The sequence below is a fragment of the Muntiacus reevesi genome, chromosome 19 (assembly GCF_963930625.1).
Source record: "Muntiacus reevesi chromosome 19, mMunRee1.1, whole genome shotgun sequence".
In the NCBI taxonomy this organism is placed as follows: domain Eukaryota; kingdom Metazoa; phylum Chordata; class Mammalia; order Artiodactyla; family Cervidae; genus Muntiacus; species Muntiacus reevesi.
The window spans coordinates 49,604,381-49,628,421 of NC_089267.1; the positions used below are offsets into that span (position 1 = coordinate 49,604,381).

The following is a 24,041-nucleotide window of genomic DNA, read 5'->3' on the forward strand; positions in this document are numbered from 1 at the left end:
AAAAAAACATAACCATCCTTTCAGCCCCTCCATTCTCACTTGTCTACTGTGCAACAATGCCCACTGCTGAACCTACGGATGCATACCCCAGAGGGCACAGGCTCCTGCTAAAATCACTGACAGTGGCCATAAGGCTCACGACAGTCCTGAGACGCCACAAAGACACTCATCTGAAGTACTCACTGCCCAAAAGTACCCTTTCCTAAAATGACCAGAATTCTAAGTGCCAGCACAGGCCACTACTCCAATGCTACCACGTATTCAGGATCCCTTAGAGAATTCAACCATTGCATTATCTTTCTCACTCACTGTAAAGAATCCCTCCCTTTCTAGAGCTTGGGCTTGAGTCCACATGGACTTGGGCCAGAGGACAATCTGGAGGCAGACACTGTGTTGTACTTGGGTTCAAGCTTTTGCTCTGACACTGGCCCAGTAGGCTAGAACTAAGCTTGTAAGCTTTGATTCTCTCCATGAGGGCTGTGACATCCAGAAGAGCCTGCCCCAAAACGTCCTCCTGACATGCTTCAGTCTTAGGGTACACCCTGGGATTTCAGATCTATGGGATTGGATGTGGGCTTCCAGCTCTCTGGGAGAAAAAGCAAAGTTACGGGTTAGACGGCCTCAGGTCGCACTGAAGAGTGTGAAGAGCTGGCCCTGATATGCACTGTCTACACCAGCGTGAAGAGCTGGCCCAGCAACGTGCTGAGATAAGGGGGTCAGGACCAAAGACAACAAATAACAATGAAGGCTGGGAAGCTACATCAAATAGCTCAGAGAAATGCTTTCCAAACTAAAACTACAATACTTGAGGGTAGGTCACAATAAGAGATTTACAAATTCAATACAAAAATACGGGAACATCCAATATAGGGTAGTCATATCCTACACGTAAAAACAGTTATCAAAATAGAGTTATATTCTTAAGAGTTATAGGTTTCCCTGATGGCTCAGACAGTAAAGAATCTGCCTGCAATGCAGAAGACCTGGGTTCAATCCGTGGGTCGGGAAGATCCCCAGAGAAGGGAATGGCAACCCACTCCAGTATTCTCGCCTGGAGAATCCCATGGGTGGAGAAGCCTGGTGGGCTGTGCCCATGGGGACACAGACACAAACATGACACCAAGAGTCAGACACAACCGAGCGACTCACTCATTCACTCCGGTATAAATGTAAGAGCAAAAACAATCAACCTTCCGGTGAAGAAAATTTTACAAGTCTATTAAAAGCATTTTTTTCCTTCCTGTGACTATTTATTCTGTTGATAAAGATCAGATCCAAAAGATTCCTCCAAAGAAGACAGTATCTCTTATATTTATCCCCTAAATACTAGAAATATAGCAAAAATATATTACAGAATTTTCTGCCACCTGACAAATCTGGAAAGTGTTATGAAATCATGAACAAATCTGACATTCTAACCTAACCTCACACTGTATTATTTGTGTAACTTGGGCAAATCAATTAGCCTTTCTTAGCCAACACTTACTTCTCCCTAAGACAGGGTAAAACAACTTCTTCCACAAATGCTTTCACTGACATTAAGTGAAACTATGAGTTTGAACATACTTTCTACACTTGGATGTGCAGTGTAAGCAAACAACCTCATCAAACTCACTCTAGCGGGTGTACTCATTCCGCAGCTTATGGGGCATTTATCTATCTCACAGTAACCTGACAACGTGAAGAAAACTGACTTGTTCGCCCTACACAGCGCTCCTCCAGATCTTATAACTCTATTTTGTAAAGAAGTTAAAAGAGACAATTGGTTAAACTCAAAGTTCATCACCTCCACAGAGCAATTTTAGCCAGACTATCTGCGAAAAAACAAGAATGAAAACATGATATTATTGCCTGTCGCTAAGTCGTGTCCGCCTCTTTTGTGACCCCATGGACTGCAGTCCGCCAGGCTCCTCTGTCCATTGGATTCCCCAGGCAAGAATATTGGATCGGGCTACCATTTTCTTCTCCAGAGGATCTTCCTGACCCAGCGATGAACCCTCATCTCCTGCATTTCAGGCGGATCCTTTACCACTGAGCCACCAGGGAAGCCCTTCTATTATGCCTAGGCTACTCTATAGAATGCCTTTTTTTCTGACACCTTGAATCGCTGCTTGCCTCATAGGTAACATTTTCAATTATTCAGGCACTAGTTACAATTGCTGGTGTCAGCATGATCAGTAATTACTGTCTTAATAATCACAGGCATCTGATTCCAGCTGCTCCCATCTTTGATATTACCATGAGCAACAGCCTGGAGGACAGGGGCTGACAGGCAAAGAATTCAGCCAGGGGTCAAGTTAATGTTGGTGGTATACAAGCTTTCAGTGAGCTACCAAAGCCAGAGAGACATGCTGAAAAGTGAGATCACAGATTGGGAAAGAATGAATGTCCCGAGGGTTTTGTACAAAATAAAATATTTTCTGAACATGAGAACAGCTTTTGAATCTAAATCTGAAGAAGCTGGCTAAATAACTCATACCTTCAACAACCTTGTTCTGGGTAATTATAAAAAGAAGTCATCTGCATACTCATTCCCCTGCCAGATATGACTTTTCCCTTCCCCAGATGGCTGGGGTGAGTGTCTGTGCATATGGCAAGGGAAGAACAGCAGGAGCTCAAAGTCCTTAAAAAGAAGGGAAGGCTTACAAAACGTGTCCTGTGTGAGACGCCAAAGGGACTATGAAACCAAAGAAGACCGACCAACGAATGAAAAGTCTGGGAGACCCATGTCCTGACCCCAGCTCTGTCTCCCTTGGATAAGCCAGTTTGCTCCCCCGTGCTTCTGCTTTCTCATGGGGACAGTAGTTCGATCCAACTCAAATCAGTCTGGAGAGTTCTCTGGGGCCTATGTGAAATCATCCAATGTGAAGCTCAGCAGAAACAGGTAAAGCTATGCCCCTCAATATCCACCAGGGACTGGTTCCAGGAGCCACTGCAGACACCAAAATCCACAGGTGCTCAAGTCCCGTGGTCAGTCCTCTGTGATGGAGATCCTATGGACACAGAGGTCCAGCCACAGAAGATCATACCACCGCATGGGTCCTGTGAGACCACCACCCTGTAAGTCCTTCTAACCCCTAGAATACGGAAATCTGCATCTATTATAAATCAAATATATTGTTACAAAAAGAAGGGGGGATGAGAATGTGTGTGCATGGGTAAGGGCTGCACAAGTGTGTGCAAATGTGTGTAAAGGTATGCAGATGTGTGTGTCAGTGGGTGGACCGGAGCACAGACAATCCACAGAGCACTCATTTCTCAGTTCTTCCTCTTTTCCCTCTAAATCTCTGGCACTGAGTGGACAAGAAAGAGGTGAAACAGGTTGCCTACTGACTTCCCAGGCTAGCTCAGAAGCCAGTCTGCATCAGGGAGTGAGTCTCACAGATGGGGGCCAGTAGAGGATTAGTGATAGTGGTGGAGAGGGAGGCAGGGACATCAGAATCACCTGAGGAAAGGCTTTTTCAATCTCTCTACACGTTTTCCTTGCTCTCCCCCTCCTTGAGATTCTTATATGACCCTGAAAGGATAGTCTTAACATACCCACACACACATACATACATACACACACTCATCACAGCTATAAGTTACTGCCACTTTTTTGCTAGGGGAATAAACGATGAAGGATTTCACTACTGATGTCCTTTCCTGCTCTGACGCTGTGGGATTTTGCTCCTGTCATTGATGCACTTTCTAATTAAGGAAACTCTCAAAATGACCAGAGAACAACAGAAGGCTTCACCACATAGCTATGTAGAAAACTGAGTGGCAAGTCGATGAGAACGGAAGTAAGGAAAAATACTCCCTGTTAGAGCTAATCAGAAGCAGGGTTTTCACGGAGGAAATACTCGTGGCACTAAACCTGGGTGCACAGATCTCAGAATGAGAGGGAGGTACAGCCACGCTGAGCCAGGGGTCAGGCACACACACTCAGGATCAAACATATGCAGGAGGGCACGAGCTAGAAAGACAGCAAGGGGGGTCAGCCACCGTGCTGGGAGTAGCGCCAGGCGTGATGACCGGGATACGCAGGGTCAGATGACCTTGGGCTGCAAATGGCACAGTGCCAGGATGTAGGAGTAGCAACTGCGGAGTCACCACTGGCTCTAAAACACGTGCGTGCTGAGTGGCTTCAGTTGACTAGCCCGCCCGGCTCCTCTGTCCACGGAGATTCTCCAGGCAAGAATACTGGAATGGGCTGCCATGCCCTCCTCCAGACCCAGGGATCTCCCCAAACCAGGGATCGAACCTTCATCTCTTCTGTCTCATGCACTGGCAGGCGGGTTCCTTACCACGAGCGCCACCTGGGAAGCCCCTAAAGCAAGAGACTACGACAATCAAAGATGTGTCTGAGAAAGCGCCTTCAGATCCTGGTGCCCGGGATGGTCACAGCAGAAGGTTCCAACCTGCGATCCATGAACAGACTTCAAGCACGTCTGTGCCACTCTTTTCCTGAAGCTGCAAGCATGCAGCGTTTTGTACAAGAAAGAGGAATTTATTAAATTCTGAAAAAGGTGTATGACAACCACTTTCCCCACCTGACCCCCATCCCACCCAAACACAACACAGGAAAACTGAGAATTCAGTAGAAGAAAGTGTTTGCCTATTTTCCTTGTGGGTGGGGAGGTACAGGCGGGAAAAGTGAAGGAAAAACAGAGGAAAACAGTGGCTGGGAGGCACCATCCCAAGTGATCCCTGCACAGCAGGGAACCCAGAAGGGAAAACTGAGAAGGCGCTTCTCCAGGATCACTTTCAGGGAGGTGCTAATAAAAGGGGCTTTCATGGACTATGCGAAGTCAGCTACAAGAACTGACAATTCAGCTATCCTGAATTGTTTTATGATTACCCACTCATATCAAACCTCTTTTGCATTATAAAACCAGTTTCTCAGAGCTAAAATTTCACATAAAATGTGTCTTAAGTCCTTCAGGAAACATTTAAGGAATGAGATCATGTACAGTTAATTCTTAGTGGAGATACAAACAGACTTCCAAAAAAAAAAAGCAAGAATCATATTTCTTAAGTCAAATATCAAAATCCACATTTGACCACTTCCACTTATTCAGTAGGGACATTTCTCAAAATATTAAAAAACTAGAGTCAATCCAGGTTGAAAGAACAAAGACATACCTTTTCCACTATATTTCCTACCAAAAGCAGTGTTGACTTTTTGGGTACTTCAGTTAAATTTAGTTTGCTATTGGAACATATGAATCATAAAAGCTGTGCCTTTAAAAGAGTTTAAAAAAGTTTAAAAGAGTTTTCAGAAAAATTTATTTTTTGAAATTTCAACCTGGTAAGCAAACCTTTGAAAATTTGTTTGCAAAAGTACAAAGGAAAAAGCAATACCTGAGAAAGTCTAATGAGCAACCAGTGACTCTGAAGTAAATCCTAAGGTGTTAATTATCTCAGATTTCCAGGGGGCTTCTGGCCCTGAAATAGGCTGCTTTTGGTTGTGCATTTCATGTTTCTATTTTTGATTGTGCATTCCAGATCTTCTACGAAGCCTTCCATTCTCTGAATTCCTACAGTTTGCGCCTGCATTAGGGATGCGTACATTAGGCCGAGATGACGGTTACACATGCACTGTGGTTGCATCTTTCCTCTCCGCTGTTCTGTGAGTGCGTTCCGGACACAGACCACCTCTCACCCAGCTTTCATGAGAGGACCTCACAAAGTCTGCTGAATGAATAAGTAGACACTGTCTCAAGAGTAGGTATGAGCCTTACTGCAAGCTCGTGTGGGAGAAAATTAAGAGCTTAACCCCCTGCTTCCTACAACTCAATTTCTGTTCTACCCATTGGGAGGCGCTGCCCTCTCGGGGCTGCTCAGAGTTATGATGTGGTTCTGGGATTCACATGGTGGCATAGTGACCTGGGCTGCCAGGGGCCTCTGGTCTCCAAGTCCACCGTGTGGACCTTAGCTTGACTGTCATTAAATCCAAACATCATTTTCAGTCCCTGACTTAATGGATATTGGCAGCATTCAAAGTGGATAAATGCTTTCTCTTTTTGAATCTTGCAACTTCCTTGGATTCTATGATTCCATCCTCCCCTGGTTTTCCCTCTTCCTCTCTAGCTACACATTTTTCTTGCTCCACCCTCTCTGCCTAATCATTACGTGCTGCAGTTCTGTGAGGTTCAGAGTTCAGTGGTCCACTTTATCTCTAGGCAATTCCAACCCCGATTAAAAACTGTACCAGGGTTTTCTATGATAACCAAACACACAAAATGTCACCTCCTGTGTGACATCTTCAGCTGAACACCTTAAGACAGCTCAAATTTAATACTGCCAAAAGCACACGGAATTTCCTTCACCCATCCCACCCACCCCCCACCTCTCCCAGAATTCCTTTCTTGATGAATTTTACCAACATACACCCAAGCACACCGGACGTCACCACCACGCAGCTGCATGGATTCGTCTCACCACCTGCAAACGCTGCCTGCACCCACCCAGCTCTATGGAAGAGCACCACCCCCAGAGACCCAGGATTCATGAGGGTCCTCATTCTCAACATCCGATCCAGCACCAAGACTTGAAAATTCTACCTTTCCCCAGCCCTTTAATGGTCTTCTCTCCTCCTCGCCACCTCCTTTCACCGAGCTACTCCAATCCTCTCTGACCTGAGCCAGAGCAACAGACGGTAACGCCTTCCTATAGCGATGCTGCTCTCCTCCAATCAGAAGCCACTGTCAGCTCCCAGGTGCCGTCAAGCCTTGACTAAAAGCCCGCCTCGGTGGCTTCCACGGTTTCTAGACGAAAGACCGAGGTGTGGTCGGTCCTGCACTCCCCACCCTGGAGCATCATCGCCCGGCTCTCAGCGCCCACTGCACTGCACTGCCACCACATGCCCCTCACGCTGCCCTGGGCCTCTGCACATGCATTTCTCTCCTTATCTGTGCATTCTCCACCCTCTGGCTTTCACGTCACTATCTCGTCACGTCCTTCAGACCCCCGACCCCACCGGCTCAGGGAAGGCCTCCTCACCACCACCTCAGAGCAGGTCAAAAGCCTTTTTACACTTTTCCCAACGCCAAGAGCCTCAGCATTTATCTCTATTGTGATTTTACCCTATTTGTGAAATTGTCTGAGGAATGCCCGTCACTTCCACTAGAGTGTCAGCTCCAAGATGATGAAGCTATGATCTGTTTTCCTCACCACTGAATTAGCAGAACTTGGCACAGAGCCTGACATCGAACAGATGCCTCATAACTATGTGCCGAATGAGCATTCCTGACGGAACAGGATAATATTAATGAGAAAACCGGTGATGCTTTCGTAAGCAAAAACACCAGTGGCAGCATATTTAATAAATGACAACAACACAGGATCTTTTATACTTCTCATCCTGAAATGAGAGTACTAGGGTCATACAGGCACAACCAGGTGTGGCCCATGGATCACAGCTTTCGACCCGGAATACTGGAAAACAGAGGTGACAGTCAAAACACAACTGCTGACATCCTCACTACCCTCACACCCAGGGAGAGGCGATAACAGGAAGAAAGACTGCTCTCTCCAGTAACAGGCCCTCCTGACTCTGCTTAAGAATAATCATAGAAGTAGATTTACTGAGCGAAAAAAAATTTATTGAGTGCTTACCGCCTTGCTGAACGAGAATAACATATATACATTATTGCATCTGATCCACATAATTATACCGCAGAGTAGGGATAACTGTCTCCAGAGTAGAAATGAGGATACTCAGGTTCAAAGAGATAAATAAGTTTCCCAAGACCAAACAACTTGTAAAAGAATGAACCAGGTTTCCACATACGAGCTGTCCATCTCTAAAGCCATCCCGTGGATGCACCACCTCACCGCTGCTGATACACAAAATAACAAAGGCAGCTACGAGCAATCAGAGCCCCTGTGGCTGTGGAGGGGGAGTGGCTGGTGGACACTGTAGTCCAAAGACAGTTTTAATATCACCAGTCATCACAAAGGGCCAGAGCAGCTGAAATCAGTACCAGCACGGAGAAGGTGGGGTGTAGCATCCGCAGTACACGAGAAGGCTGGATCCCAGAAGAAAAAGTCTCCATTGTGGACCCCAGTCCCGCCCAGCTCCCTCCAGCAGGGAACAACAGTGAACACAGAACAGAGAAGCAGAGCCAAGGGCTGTTCCTGACGCTGGAGGGCCTCAGCCAGACACGTGTTGTTTTCTTTCCACTGTGCAATTAATCCTATAACTTCTCTTCACCACACTGGTGGCCAGAGAAACCCCTGATTAAATTTTTTAAGTGCATATAAAGCAAGTTTGGAAGAGTTGCTTTGAGAATACTCAACATAAGGAACTATAATAGAGACAAATTACTGGATTCCTTTAAACAGCCAATTCCCAGAAGCTTTAAAGATTTTTTTTTTTTAATTGAATCACATGTTACTCGACAAAGAGGCTTAGGAATCAGACAATTAGAGGTTGCAGAGAAATCAGTACCTCCTGAAAGCCTGTTTACTTACAAAGTCTGAGAAAGGGAGATGGTTCACACTGGGAAGAATTAGAAGGCAGGTGGGGAAATGCTTTTTGAGGCTAATTTAGCCACAGGTCTTAGAGAGTCGCAGGAGGTTTTCAGAAAGAAGAATGCGCTAAATAAAGCCAAGTTTCCAAAGATATCGATCTGACAGAGTCCACAGGAAGGGATGGAAGAAAAAAGAAAGCAGCACAGAGACCAGTACAGAAGCGACAGTGCTGAGGACTGGAATCAGAAAAGTGGCCAGGGCAGAGGGGAGTCGGGGCACCGGAGCGGCGGGAAGGAGAGCCTGAGCGGCTTGGGGACGGCATACTGAGCTGACAGCCTGCTCGGCCACAGATCAGACGCACTCGAGGAGGGTAATGACTGAATTTCACACAAACATCCAGCTCCTTTAACCCACACTTCCTGAGCACTGGTGATACCAAGTCAGAGGAGCCGGAGATTCAAAGGTCCAGAAAGGGCACATTTATTGATACAGAGGTGAGAGGTTACCGAGGGTGGCGGGGTGTGGAAATAACTGTGAAGGGGCAGAAGGCGGCTTTGGGCGTTGATAGAAATGTTCTAAAGGGGGCCGAGGCGACAGCTGCGCCATTCTATATACAGCGACTAAAAACTATTGAATTGGACACTTACAATCTGTAATGAACCCTCCATAAATCTGTTCTTTAAAGTGATGAGAGCTGTGGAAAGAGGACAGTGATACACGGTAAGGAGAACTGAGAATGAAGCAGGGCGGGGGATAGTTTACCTTTTCAGTAGGTGATCGCAGTGGACCTCAGTGAGAAGGTGACATTTGAGCTAAGACCTGAAGGAGGTCAGGGAAGGAGTCTGGGGACAAGCTGGAAGAGGAGCAGGCACAGGAAACCAGGGACGATGTGCAGAGGTTCTAAAGCAGAAAAGGAGGCCAGCGAGACCGGGGCAGGGGTGGACAGGAAACAGCAGAAGATGAGGACAGGGGATAGGAGGGGAAAGATGGTGAGGATTGTGTTGCTTCCTGGGATGGCATCTATTGGAGGTTTGAGCAAAAGAGGAAGGTGACCTCACTCTGGGTGTAGAAGGATCTCACCCTGGCTGTGGTACTGGAAACAGTCTTCAACAGGCAAGGGTTTCCCAGGTGGCGCTAGTGATAAAGAATTAGCCTGCCAATGCAGCAGACACAGATATGTGAGTTCGATCTCTGGGTGGGAAAGATTTCTGGAGAAAGGCGTGGCAACCCGCTCCAGTATTCTTGCCTGTAGAATTCCGTGGACAGAGGAGCCTGGCGGGCTCCAGTCCATGGGGTCGCAAAGAGTCAGACATGACTGAGCAATGAATACGACGACAAGAGGCAAAGGAGACCAGCTGAGAATCTTACAGTAATTTAAGCGTCAGCTGGTGCTGACCGGGGCAATGGTGGGAGCAGGAATATGGTGAGAGACGGTCAGACTCTGGGTGCATTTTGAAGGTAAAGCCAACAGAATCTCCTGACTGCCTGGATGTGAGCTGTCCGAGAGAGAAGCAAGGTTGACTCCACAAGGCTCTGCACCTGAGTAACTAAAGATGGGGAAGATCTGGAGGAGGCAGGTTGGAGGAAAAAAAATTAAAAAGCATGTACGGGGAACTTTGCTACTAAAATACAAGACATACGCCAAAGTCACAACACACAACTTTGGTGACTTTCTCTTAAAGGTAAATTTCATTACAGGGTTTCCTTCCAACACATTCATCAGTTGGGGTACTTTAGAGAATGAACTGGCCACGCAAAATTTAGAAATGTCTATTTAAAATCCTGATACGTGGCCTTGTTTTTAACCTTAGGACTGTTGAATAGCTTATTTTCTTACAATTCCTCAATGATACTTCTAATGACATCAGACTTACCCTGCCTGGAAAGGTCCTGCTGTTGGTTCGAGTGAACCAAAAAAAGAAGAGCAGCCAAACCAATGCCAGTCACTCATCCCTCAGTGATCCTCCTTAATAGAGCTGCTGAGCTGAGGAAAGGCCCAATCAATGAATTTTGAGATGTATTAATGAGCTTCATCTCCTATAAAAATATCAACTTCAGAGCAAAATCCATGAAGCATCACAAAGAAGTGCTGAAAATCAAGGTCAGTCTCTCCTGTAGTTATTTCTCCTTAGAAGAAAGCTTCCCTAGTGGCCCACATGGTAAAGACTCTTCCTGTAAGGCAGGAGACGGGGGTTCGATCCCTGGGTCGGGAAGATCCCCTGGAGAAGGGAATGGCAACCCACTCCAGCATTCTTGCCTGGAGAATCCCAGACAGAGAAACCTGACAGGCTACAGTCTACAGGGTCACAAAAGTCAGACACAACTTCGCAACTAACCACCAAACCAGCAGAAGAAAGCTACCACAAGGAGATGAAGGTAGAAAACGTCCAACTCCTCACTGCAGATTTAAATAACAGCTGCTTTCATTTCACGATGTAAAACACAGGGTTTTCTTTCTTGCACCTCTAAATTTCTATGTGTGTATTTGGTTCCCTCAATTTATTCTAAACATTTGGCCACCGGACTTCTCCATGTGATCATTATCATTAATAAATGAGTTAGAAATACACAGTAGACTCAGCAGCTGTGCCCAAGGCCATCACTTCCTCTAATTTGGCACAGATGGCCAAAAAGATGCTTTTGGCAGAACAGCCAAGTGCTAACCACCTAATGAAGCTGCAGCCTTAAAAACCAACTGATGGTAAATACAATTATACAGTTGACTTCACCCTTCTCTCTGTCTCTCCTGTCCTTGACACAAAAGGCAGAAGAAAGCGTATACCCTAACTCCAATTTGGTAAAGCTCTAAACATACCATTTCATCTCACTTTCCAGGGAGGAAAAGGTAACTCAACAAAACAATTCCAATTCTAAAATGGTCATTCTTTAGGTCAAAGACTTTCCCTTCAACTCAAAAATAATCCTGCAAAAGGGATTAAGCTGATTTGTACCTAACTCAATAACAGAGAAACCATCACAGCAGTCATAATAATGATTAGACTGATCACAGACAAATAAATATAAGTATGATATCTGCCCTTCTTTCATATACTCACGTGCCTTAAAATGACTTCTCTTATATTTATAAATAGGCAACATCCTCACCATTCATAACTCTGATCATTTTCTCTGATCAAAATCATGTATAATTTCATAAATGTCTCATAGCAAGGCTTCCTTTTCTCCTTATATATATGCTGGTGCTTAATAGTTGCATGTCTCCTCAAAATGCCTGATATTCAAGTATTTTGATGCTTTAAGATGATGATAATTAAGACAGTCATGAAATTCCCCTCAGACATAGAAAATGCATACACATCGTCACACTGTTTCAGCCAGTTTCTAAGAACAGAATATTAAATTTAAAAACCTATATTAAAAAAAAAAAAAAACCCTGCAAAACACCCTCTAAACTATCCCTGAAACAAAGAGCAAACGACAATTCAAAACTATGGTTTCTCTGCTCACAAAATCCTGCTGTAAAGATCTACACTATTCTGTCACACTATTCACTACTGTTAATCAATGACTCATAGGATTTCATCCCCTGTGGAAATCGTATTCCCCATTTGGCTTATATAATGTCATGTAATTACCATCAATGCTCTAAATCTAAAAAGTTATAAAATAAAAAGCATCTCATTTCATCTTGTGCAGAAACGTACAGTCTGATCCCTTAAAAGGGAGGAGTGTTAGTCACTTAGTCATGTCCAACTCTTCGTGACCCCATGGACTAAAGTCCAGCAGGCTCCTCGGCCCATGGGATTCTCCAGGTAAGAATGAAGTGGGTTGCCATTCCCTTCTTCAGGGGATCTTCCCAACCCAGGGATCAAAACCAGGTCTCAAGAATCTGTAAGGCAGGAGACCTGGGTTTGATCCCTGGATTGGAAGATCCCCTGGAGAAGAGAATGGCAACCCACTCCAGTATTTGTGCCTGGAGAAGCTCATGGACAGAGGAGCCTGTCGGGCTACAGTCCATGCAGTCGCGAAGGGTAGGACATGACTAAGTGACTAAGCACACACAAAGAAATGTCCATTTTTAAATCAATCAAACTACTTCAATGTTGGGTAATAATGCAATGAGGATATTTACAAAGACGCTCTCTGCAGCAATTCACCTGATTTAGTTGTACACAAATCTGAGTGGAAAATCCTAAGTTCTCTTTCAGCAGTGGAGATGTTAATCACACATTACAACTCTCATCCAGGGCACTGGTTTAGTAAAGAACTGCCTACAATATTTAAACGCTGACTGAGGATCCAGAGAGCATTGTGACTCAGGACTTATTTGCTGTGTTATTTTTTGTTAAGTGTGAATGAAAAAAAAACTGAGGCCCAGATCCAGGGGGCCTGGTGGGTCCTTGGGAGCGAGGAATAGGAGCAGAGTGTGACCAGGTCCCTCTGCTCTTGACCTGCAGCTCTGGGATCAGGCCCACCATGAGAATCACTCAGGAAAGGTGTCCTAATACACTAGGGCTCAGCAACCAATAGAGATTCCAACACAAAAAATATAGAGATTCCAGGAACCTGTATTTTTAAAACAACTTCAGGTCCTTCTGAGGATCAGCCTGGTTGCAACGTTAGGGCTGGACTTAACTTGCAGAACAGTGATCAAGTATGATTTTCTAAAGCAAGGTTCCAGAACAGCCAAACAAGCTAATAATACAGCTTTTTTTTTTTTTTTTTAGTAAACAGAGCTTTTAAAAAACATATCCAATTTTGTTCTCATGATTCTATTATCCCAGTTTATAAAGGAGAGTCGGGCACAGAGCTCCCCTGGCAGAGCCAGGAACAAGAACACTCCGAGTCCAAGCGCCCCTGCTCTCCTGATCCACCTCGCTGTGCCTCCCCTCATGTGCAGAAATACGATCGGTGAAGGATTTTCAGTTCTGCCCCGGGACCCAAGCAACCACAGTAAAAGCAGCCTTAAGAAGAGGCCTTATCAATACTGGCACTGCCTTCAGAAAGCCTGGGAGCTGGCCTGGGAGGGAAATATGGCTGGTTCTTGTGAGATTCTCTTTGCTGGCTAAGATACTGATGGGTGCTTTGCCACCATGTAGAAAAACCCTCTCCTGAAACTCTCATTCCACTCCCAGCCCTGAGGTCAACCATGAGGTTCCAGATAAGAAGAGAAGAGAGCTAAAAAAGTTCTGGAGTCAGTGATACTATCTGGGCTTCTTAAATATCTTGGTCCTCACTGGTTACTGCCCAACCCACTTAATGGGCTCACTTAATGCTGAGATACAAGAGGTCCTCTTTCATCCTTGCCTCTGTCTCTTCATCAATCAACACAAAAATAAACAAAAGGAACAGTATACCAATAGCTGCAGATTGAGGCACTGCAAGTTTGCACATGAGCAAACAATGACAGCAAAAAATTCTGAAGCAATCACAGAATATTGATATTTTCCAAAACGGGGTCAACGCAGAGGAAGTAGAAGAACTCTAAGAATAGAGTGCCTGAAAAGAACACAGTAAGCAAGGCATATATTGAGGGGATCTGGGAATATCATGCTCCATTAGGTCCAAGGGCAAAGTATGTCCTCATTTACAAAGGCAATACATATGGCTGATGCTACCATGTAGGTGAACCATGTACTGGCTCCTCTTGTCCCAATTCCATGCTTACCAGATGTTCAGCCACAAAGACAGAAGGTGCTGGTCAAAGAGTTCCACCCACATCTACAAACCCCTTGGCAGTTACATGCATTAAATATATCAATATTCCATTTTAAAGCAATTAATAATATGCAATGACTATAACTTAACCACAAACTTCTGGAGAGCAATATTGATAGAACAACATGAAACAGAAATAAGAAGTTGACAACTCTGTGACATATGACAAGTTAAGAAAATTTTAACCATAAAACCCTATGGATGACACATTCACAAATCATAGAGTTTCAGTAAAAAGTCAAGTTAAACGCTGTGTAGAAAGGCCTAAAGGCTATGCATGAGTTTCTCAAATGATATTTGATCAACTGGGAAGCCTTGTCTCTAGATGATATGAAATACCTTCAGGAAATGATAAACAGCTTTGACCTAAAGCTAAAGACGATAAGCTGTGCCCAAATTAAATCAGACTGTAGTTAATTAATGTTTCCATAGAAGAAAAAACCAAAACCTTCATTCCATAATTCTTTAGGCTCTGTATTCTTTTAAAAAAAAAAAAAATCAGCCATATCAGCTCAAAGACATCAGTCTGAGAAAGACTAGTGAATCTTTGCTGTTGAGGGGTTACTGGATTATACCTACACTACTGCCTTTCACAAAAACAGCATCCTTTTTTTTTTTTTTTTTTAAAGTCTCTTTCAGGGAATGTCAGACAGAACAGATGAGGATGCAAGTCAATGAGAGACTCTATCAAAATAAATCTCTTCCATTTGGATATCTACCTCAATTATGAACATAAATCTCTAAAATAATAAGCACAGCTGTCACTTGGGACGTGGTTAAGAATATGCTCATATTTAAAGGCTCTTTTTCCTTAGCAATATGATTTCAGAACTCTGTTAGTATCTGGATTGGATGCAAACACAAGATCTGGTACTAATATCATCTTGGCTACCATATTTTTCATCCTAGAATTCACACTTCACTGTAATTAATATCTACTACATACTGAAACTTTTTAAAAGTTTTACTATATTATCTTCTGGCTTCTTAGAGAGTAAAGACATAGGTAATGGATATTCTGTCCTTGAAAAACGATCACAAATTCAGCATGAACAAATTCCCTAAGCCCTTATTTTAGGTATCTAAACTGATGTTACTTACTAACTACTAAACATACATTTGAATTATTAAATTGCAACACATTTAAAGAAACACTGAAATAAATACATACATATATGCATACATATACGTATGGGTTTCTTAAATGTGCATGTTTCTCAAATGACACATGTAGCACGAGAAACAGTCTTCTCTGTAAATGAAATGCTCTGTAATTCACTGTATGATAAAAACAGATCTTAGCTTGGTATTTTTGTTGTTCAGTCGCTAAGTTGTAACTGACTCTCTGGGATCCCATAGACTGCAGCACATCAGGCTTCCCTGTCATTGACCACCTCCCGAAGTTTGCCCCAATTCCTGTCCACGGAGTCCACGGGGTATACAGTTTCCTAAACTTACTGCTCCTGCTGCCGCTACTGCTAAGCCGCTTCAGTCGTGTCCGACTCTGTGCGACCCCACAGACGGCAGCCCCCCAGGCTCCCCCGTCCCTGGGATTCTCCAGGCAAGAACACTGGAGTGGGTGCTGTTCTATAAATATTTTTTGTTACTAATACTACAAAAGTCACCAGTATGGGAGGCTGCCAGGGTCTCCACTGCCTCCCGAGTTACCTCAGGCCTGTGAGCTAGGGGATAACCTTGAAGAAATTCAGGACACACTAACCTCACCTGCGCTTCTAGGTTATCAGAGAATCTCATGATACCCAAAACAGGAGGGAGATCACTCTGCCATCTGCGAAGACGAGACTTGCTTGGCGGGGGTAGGGGAGAGGGGACAGAAAATGGTACAGAGGAAATAGGGGAAAAAAACAGATTTAACTTTTAGAAAGTATTCTCTTCAGGAAGACTTTTAATCCTATCTGACTTGAAAGTGAATTTGAGGAGTTTTTTCTTTGAGCCTGGGGAGCTCTTGACCTTTTCATAAGATTTACATAATTCAGCATGAAGGGAAACCCCAGGTTGAATAGAAAGATGTTGGCAGCAAGAACGTGACCCCACAGAAATGCTGAGAGGTCTGTACCCACCAAGTACTAGGTGCTGCTTTTACTAATCCACACGGGACACAAGAGGCAGCTCTGTGCTTCCACAGAGGGGGCCCCCGAAGAGATCCTAAAATAAAGCCCCAGCCAACTGCCTCCGAGGGGAAAACTGACCCTCCCTCCTTTGCCCTGCGGCTCCAGGAACAGCGGGAAAGAGAGGGGAGGCTCGCCAGAGCCTCTGACAGACATAATCCCAACATACACATTCCTTGCTCACTCAAACTCCAATACACAAAAAGAGGCTGCTCCTCTCTTAAGGCTGAGTAAGACTTTTATATACTGTGAAAGTCGCTCAGTCATGTCTGACTCTTTGCGACCCCATGGACTATACAGTCCATGGAATTCTCCAGGCCAGAATACTGGAGCGGGCAGCCTTTCCCTTCTCCAGGGGATCTTCCCAACCCGGGGATCGAACCCAGGTCTCCCTCATTGCAGACAGATTCTTTACCAACTGAGCTATCAGGGAAGCCTTTTATATACTAATAGAATATAAAATTTAAGTGAATTCTACCCTCATGTTGAGGAAGGAAAAGGTAGGCGGGAAAGGGGAGACAAAGGGAAGGAATTAGTGAGTACTGAGATTTTATTATGCACCAGGCATTGTGCTAGATGTTTAATACACATATCTTATTTAGTCTCAGAACAGTCCTGTCATCAGCGTAATACAGTTCCTATTTTACAGATGAGGAAAATGAGATTGAGGGGAGATAGAAATAGAGCTCGATCCCAGAGCCAGTACCAAGATCACAGAGCCGAGAAGTGTCAGGTTGAGCATTTGAATCCAGGCTCCAAGGCTATGTCATGCTACTTTGTACAGACAATGCACAAGAACTGGAAGAACCAAAATTTATAAATGATAAGATTTCTAAATAATGATTTAAAATGAGGCACCAGAAGTCACATCATAAAAACAATTGCAAAATGCCTCCTCTACCGCTCTTGGCGTCTGTCCCATTAGCAGTGACTGTGCTCCCACTGAAGCAATCAACCGGGATGGGACTATTTACTGGAACAATATCCTGTAAGCCAGACAGGCTGTGCTGGGGAGTAGAGGGATTACAGGCAAGTCCTGCTTCTAAGTAACTGGAACTAGCTCATCTGGCATAGAAAGCAGAATATATTATACCTCAAATAAACATGTAGGAGTAAGTCAAGAGTCGATGAAAACTGCCAAAGATTTTCCCTCTTCATTTAAAAATCATCTTATCAGTCAGTAATTCCAACCCTGCAAAATGTCGTTAGGCAAATTCACAGCTTTCTGGGCTTTCACCATATGCAGAACTAATCTGACTCCAAGTCAGGTTTGCAAAACTGTTATTTTTTTATACATAGTTCTTTTTAAAACCTTACCGAGATTTACAGCACCATATGTCTAAACCAAGTTAAGCTAAATGCATTAATGCATCACAACGTGCATATGAAACAAGACAAAACAAAGACAAAGAAAGCTGAGTGCTTCTTCTCCCTCCTAGGTAAAGATCTTGGCAAGTAGGTATGAGCATGAAGGACCCTATCAGAAGTACAGAACCAGGGAATAAGTGAACAAAATTAATTTCAACTATTAATTCCCAAGAGGGCATTCTGGGATAAATTCTCAAGTTCTACTCTCCAAACTGGAAGAAATTCTCAGATAACAGAAATCAGGCATAGAAGGATGGAAGGGCGAGTAAGGCTCTGCCTAACACAGAGACAAAACCAGGTCTGTCTCCACCATCACCAAAAGCTCCATTTAATAAGAAGGCAGGGGACTCTCCGGGTGCCAGTGCAGGGGATGTGGGTTGGGTCCCTGGTCCCAGAAGATACCACATGCCACGGTGCAGCTAAGCCGGTGTGAGCCCCAACTACTGAGTCAGCACTCTACTGAAGCCTGAAAGAAGGGCTCCTAACATCACCTGTTCATAATATTTTCCATTACTTGCCAAATATATCTGTGAAGAACAAATCATCACATTGGCTTATATTGCACTTGACTGGAATTAAAATCCCTCCAACTTCAAAGCGAACTCCTGACAAGCCGAATGTCCTCAGCGCTAGACTCTAGCTGGCTACGCCACGTTTTCTATCTGATTTCATCCTCTTACTTTGTGTCCAGCATCGAACAGTTCTCCCACCCAGTCACTCCAGATTGAGGACTTGAATTCAAACCTAACTTTCCCTTGTCACATTTTTTCATATTTCCACTCAAGTAACAAAAAGTTGAGCCAATCAGGATCAAGAACAGAGTACATTTATCTGTCACTAAAGGCTTCTCTCTGAGTGTGAGTACAGATTTCCAAACAGCTAACACACCATACATTTCTCCTCACTTATCCAACAGATATGAGGGATGATGAAGTCAAAGACGTACCTAACATTAAAATCTCTTATTTGCAAGAGACTCTCTAACCTCCAAGCCTATGATGTTTATACTGATATTTACACTAATAAATGCTCTTTTCTCATCTGATTTTCACACTCTCTTTGCCATTTTTAAAAATTCAAGTATTTGTCCATTCTAATCACATTTATATAAAATATCTATAACTTTGCCGACAAAGGTCCGTCTAGTCAAAGCTATGTTTTTTCCAGTAGTCATGTATGGATGTGAGAATTGGACCATAAAGAAGGTTGAGCATCGAAGAATTGATGCTTTTGAACTGTGTTGTTGGAGAAGACTCTTGAAGAGTCCCTTGGACTGCAAGGAGATCAGAACAGTCAATCCTAAAGGAAATGAGCCCTGAATATTCATTGGAAGAACTGATGCTGAAGCTGAAGCTCCAATACTTTGGCCATCCAATGCAAAGAGCTGACTCATTAGAAAAGACTCATGCTGGGAAAGATTGAAGGCAGGAGGGGAAGGGGATGACAGAGGACGAGATGGTTGGATGGCATCACCGACTCAATGGACATGAGTTTGAGCAAGCTCTGGGAGATGGTAAAGGACAGGGAAGCCTGGTGTGCTGCAGCCCATAAGGTTACAAAGAGTTGGGCATAACTGAGTGACTGAACAACAAAATATTTATAAATGTTTGTTTCCACAGAAAAGTGATAATATGAGATGAAATTACATGCCAGATGTTGGATGTTAAGAATACAGACACACCATTGTAGTTAGCTGGTATCTGCCATGTACCAGACTCTGTACAGAGATCATAACACTTGATTCATCCTTTGCCTCAGGTTCACTCTTTCTGAACAATCAGTACTACACTCTCTGGATTCTCTCTCTGTCTACAACTACCCTCTTGGTCTTGTTCACCAACCCGACTTCCCCCATCCCCTCTCTACATCCCCAGTTCTTTCTTCTTGCTGCATTCCAGCTGGAGACAATATCTCTGCCTACATCCTGCATCATCCCTTCAGCTACAATGATGAGCTCATCAGTATCAGAGATCATGTACAATATCCTCTCAATGCACAATTCCAAATGACTGTCTGGCTTCCATGTTTTGACAGCTAAAGAGATCTTCATTTACTATAATCAGACCCACAAAGCCATCAAGGTCCAGCACTAATTCTCCTTCTACACAGGACTTACCTGACCTCCAGAATCAGAATATTTTTAAGATTTTCCTCATATCTGTGTTTCTGTGGAATTCTGTATCTCTGTCATAGCATTTAACACACAACTGCCTCAAAATCACAATTATGTGCATATCCATAATACCCATTAGGAAACTGGCAGAGAAGTGTGGGTGTCAAGTGAGGAGTGTTGTTGAGGTTTCGAGTTTTCTTTCATTGGTCCAATTTAACTTCAAAAAATCCTGTTCAGCGGTCAAACAGAAAAAACATGCTCGCTTTACGGGGTGTTATGAAGACAACAGGGAAAGCAGCTTGCATGCAGAAGGTTCTGGAAAAGTAAAAGCTACCAGGAACAATATGCTTGTTTGCTTTGAATCTTCAAGGGCAGAGGTGTTATCTCCACAGCACCCAGCCAGGACTTTATTAGTACTGACTGACATCTGCCTGACTCTTTACTCCATGTGCCACACACTTTCAAGAACTGAAAGCTGAAATTCACTTATTTATCACTAAAGCCTCCTTCAAGAGAGTAATTTTAGAATGACAGAACTAGCAGAAGCTACTGTCCAAAGGCTGGCTTTTTCTTCTTCAATGAGACCTTATTTGGATCCACAAAAGAAACGATGGAAATAAACTACAACTCCTTTCTGACCACCAGGTCTGCCTTGATGAAATCTACGGATATCTCTGTACTTTTAGCAGACATATGAGAAAGCGGCAGCCTCTCAAAAATATTTGCTTCATTATAAGATTAGTTAAGGAGCAAACAGCATCTTCTCTGCCAGGGTCCTAAAGTCAAATGTCTCTTTGAGTTTCCATTTACATTTGTTCCTTTGGAATCTTGCAATATTTTGTGGTAGGTTTTAGCTAACTAATTACCTAAATCCTTAAAAGGAACTTTTCACTGAAAGGTTCAGGATGCTCTTCTTTTTTCTGTTCAACTTTTCATTCTACCTCTTCCTACAATGACAGGTAACTGACCAACTCGTTCTGTATGCAGAATAAATTAAATGAGGAGCATGAAATATTTTAAACTATAAATGATTTTGTTTCACCATATTCAAAAATTCTTCTCCCAGAGCACTTCATGCTCTTCCATTTTCTCTGAGGTATAAGAAAGAGACCAAGGAACCCTCAGAGACAAACTTGGATATGTTTATTGGATGTTGAGCAACTTTGCTAGAGACTTTAATATCAAAATCAGGAAACTCTTAATCACTCTCATAATAATGGATGTATTTGTTTACATTAGTATTCTATTATAGAAAAACAGTCTTAAATTGAATGAGACTTCAGCAGGTATGGATAGCAAACCAGTAGGCCCCAGGCCACTTGTGGCCCAGATATATTTTTAAAGCGGTCCTTACAGTTTTTTAAATTAAGTGTTAGTCGCTCAGTCATGTCCGACTCTTTCCAACCAGGTTCGTCTGTCCCTGAAGTCCTCCAGGCAAGAACACTGGAGTAGCCATTTCCTTCTCCAGGGGATCGTCCCAACCCAGCAATCCAACCTGGGTCTCCTGCATTACAGGCAGATTCTTTACTGTCTAAGCCACCAGGGAAGCCCTTTTAAATTAAAGACACTTCAAAAAAACAAAAAAAAATCTGGAAGTTACTTTTTTTCTTGAAAGAAGAACGTTTTAGAGACAGTGTGGCAACCAGCAACAGGCCAGTGAGAGCTGCCCCATTCAGAGGCGCACACAGGTTCCAGAGGTCACAGTCCACACCCCTCACCCACGTGCCCCCTGCTTGGCCTAACCTTACCTGCTAGACACCTGCACACACTGGACAAGCAGACACAGGATTTTCTTGAAGGCAAAGAGCCTGGATCCAAAAAGGGCTTTCCCATTCACTAGCTCTGTGACCTTCAGCAAGCTCTGAGCCTAGATCCCTCAGCTTTAAATCGAGGATAATTTCGTGACCCTACAAGGTTCTCATGCAGATTAAAATAGAAATGCACAAAAAATACTCTGTAATCTGGAATTGCAAAATGTTTGTCATCATTATTCATTTCTCAGTCCCCGTCAGTTGCACAAATCCCCTCTACCTACCTCAGTTATTACTGTTTTTTTCTTTCTCTTATTGTTACACTCTATAACACAGCTTAAAATCTAAATAAAAATAATCTGATGCATTTCCTGGCCTCATTTAATTGGAGAGAGAAAAGATGAACAAATATCAAAGGAAAACAAAATGAACTGCTGAATGCCAGTGGTCATTTCTGTTTGTAATGAAGGCATGAAATCAGTGCAGAGTTTAACTACTGGACTGCTAATCTCTCCGAGTGCTGTGTTATAAGTTCACATTAGGCTCCTAAGGCCTCAAGGTAAAACTCACAGCCCAGTTATTAGGGGTTCCTGTGAGACAAACCTCTTCACTGGGCCTCACGCAGTGCTCCAGGAAAGGATCCAGTCCATCAGAAAAAAAACCCAAAAGGATCTTCAAAGCTTTTCTGGGCTTCTTTCCTCTCTATATGTTAATATAAGCTCTAAAACCTTAGAATCTGGTATGTTAAGCCAGGGCACACATTTTATATCTATATCTATCTACATATAGATGTATGTCAGAAGCCAATAAGAAGAGATATATGTATACACATAGCTGATGCACTTTGCCGTATAGCAGAAACATAACACTGCAAAGCAACTATACCGCAACAAAAAAATACTGCTAATCACCTAGAGAAAAATAATAAGAGTTTTAAAAGAAAACAGAATCTTCTCAGAAACAGGGCAGAGGAGCAGAAAACTGCACTTACAGAGTGATACCATAAATACAGAAATGTTAGCAAAGATGTATGTTATGAACGCTATCTCCCTACATTAAGAATTCACATGTGCATTCCTGTTCCGGTCATTTTACAACAGAAGATCATCCTTGTGTGAGGAACCACAATTAATTCATTTACTGCTTTTTAATGTTAAGACAATCACACAATCACGCTTGAGTGAACTGCAACACATAATGGGAGAAGAAGGGATTTTAATTGGAACCAGCTTTCTTTATAAGATCACCAAAATGGGAGTAATTTATGATTTAAGACACAATCCGCTGAAAAATCCCTCTGACGAATCCCCTTTAAAGCACTTCATGCAGGGCAATTACCGCTTTTCTTGATTAACGAGTGTCAAATTACCACATGGTCCTCAGTGTACGTTTTGTTTTTTAAAAAAAAATCAAAGTAAATAACAGAATTATTTAAGAAAACCAGTTTTTTCAACGGACGCCGCAAGGCTGATGTTTAAGCAAGTTTCCTTGGCAACCAAGGAGCCAAGTACATCTTGGCCTAGGAGGAAGGGAAAAAAGGACAGCAACTCTAAGGGGTGGGTAGAATAAGTAAGCGGGAGTAGTAACTGGTCCCGCTAGAAGACGCTGCTAGAAGCTGCACGGGCTGCAGAGCCCCTGAAATTTCAACTCCGATCTCGCCCCGACTGGCTCACACGCAGACTCCCACCCTCTCCCACCGGTTTGAAGGACCAACTCCGAACAGGTAACGCGGAGAGAGGGTGAGCTGTCTGCGGGGTTACCTACCCGAGGCGGCAGCGTAGGCGCCTGGCTCTCGCTGATGCACGATGGTCGTGCGTCGCCCCGCGATGCCCGATACCGAGGTTAAGAGAAACCGCAGTAGCTTCTCTCCGCCGGCCTGGGGATGCAGTTGTGAGGAACGAGCGCGCTAGCGTGTGTGTGCGTGTGTGTATCCGTGAGCGTGTGTGCGAGCGTGTGTGTGTGTGTCTGCGCGCTCCCCGACTCTCCCGCGGGGAAGCGGTGTTTCCTAGTAAATAAAGGCAGCAGCCAGCCCTGCGGGTGGCGCGTCCGGCTCGCTCCGCGCTAGGCGACAGCGTCAGGCTGGGAACGCACCCCCGCGGGCCCGCGCGGCTCAGACAGCGAACAGCTCCGCCCCCTCGCGCCTCGGACGAGCCAGCGCGCACGCGCGCCCCGCCCCCGGCGAGCACGCGCGCCCCGCCCCCGGCGAGCACGCGCCGCCGCCCCCAGCCTCGCCGCCCGGGAGGCGCGCACGCCGCGCACCCGCGGCCCCTGCTAAGGCGAGCCGGCGCGCGCCCGCCCTCCCCGGAAGTCCGCCGCCCCCGCGCCGCACCTTTCCTGCTGTCTGGCACCGGCGCTGCTCACTGCTGGGGCGCTTGGACCGCCCGCAGCTTCAGCAGCGTTGCCTCCTGCGACGACCCAGACACCGTGAGCCAGCCTGCCTGCTCCCAGACTGCCTCCCAGGGCTGGAGAGCGCCCTGTGGGAACACATCCCGTGACCCCAACTTGGGGCGATCGCGAGCGCTGGCCCTCTGCGTCCCTCCC

The 24,041-nt window shown here is 44.5% G+C and overlaps 1 protein-coding gene across 2 annotated transcripts in view; it reads right to left on the reverse strand.

Annotated features, from left to right (window-relative positions):
• The window catches only part of KLHL32 (kelch like family member 32), a 216,712-nt gene extending 193,177 nt beyond the window's left edge, over positions 1–23,535 (reverse strand). For both annotated transcript variants that reach the window (XM_065911353.1, XM_065911352.1), the window contains exon 1: positions 23,265–23,535. The gene's annotated coding sequence lies outside the window, so the exon portion shown is untranslated. The remainder of the gene's footprint in view (positions 1–23,264) is intronic.
• Positions 23,536–24,041: the final 506 nt, after the last annotated feature.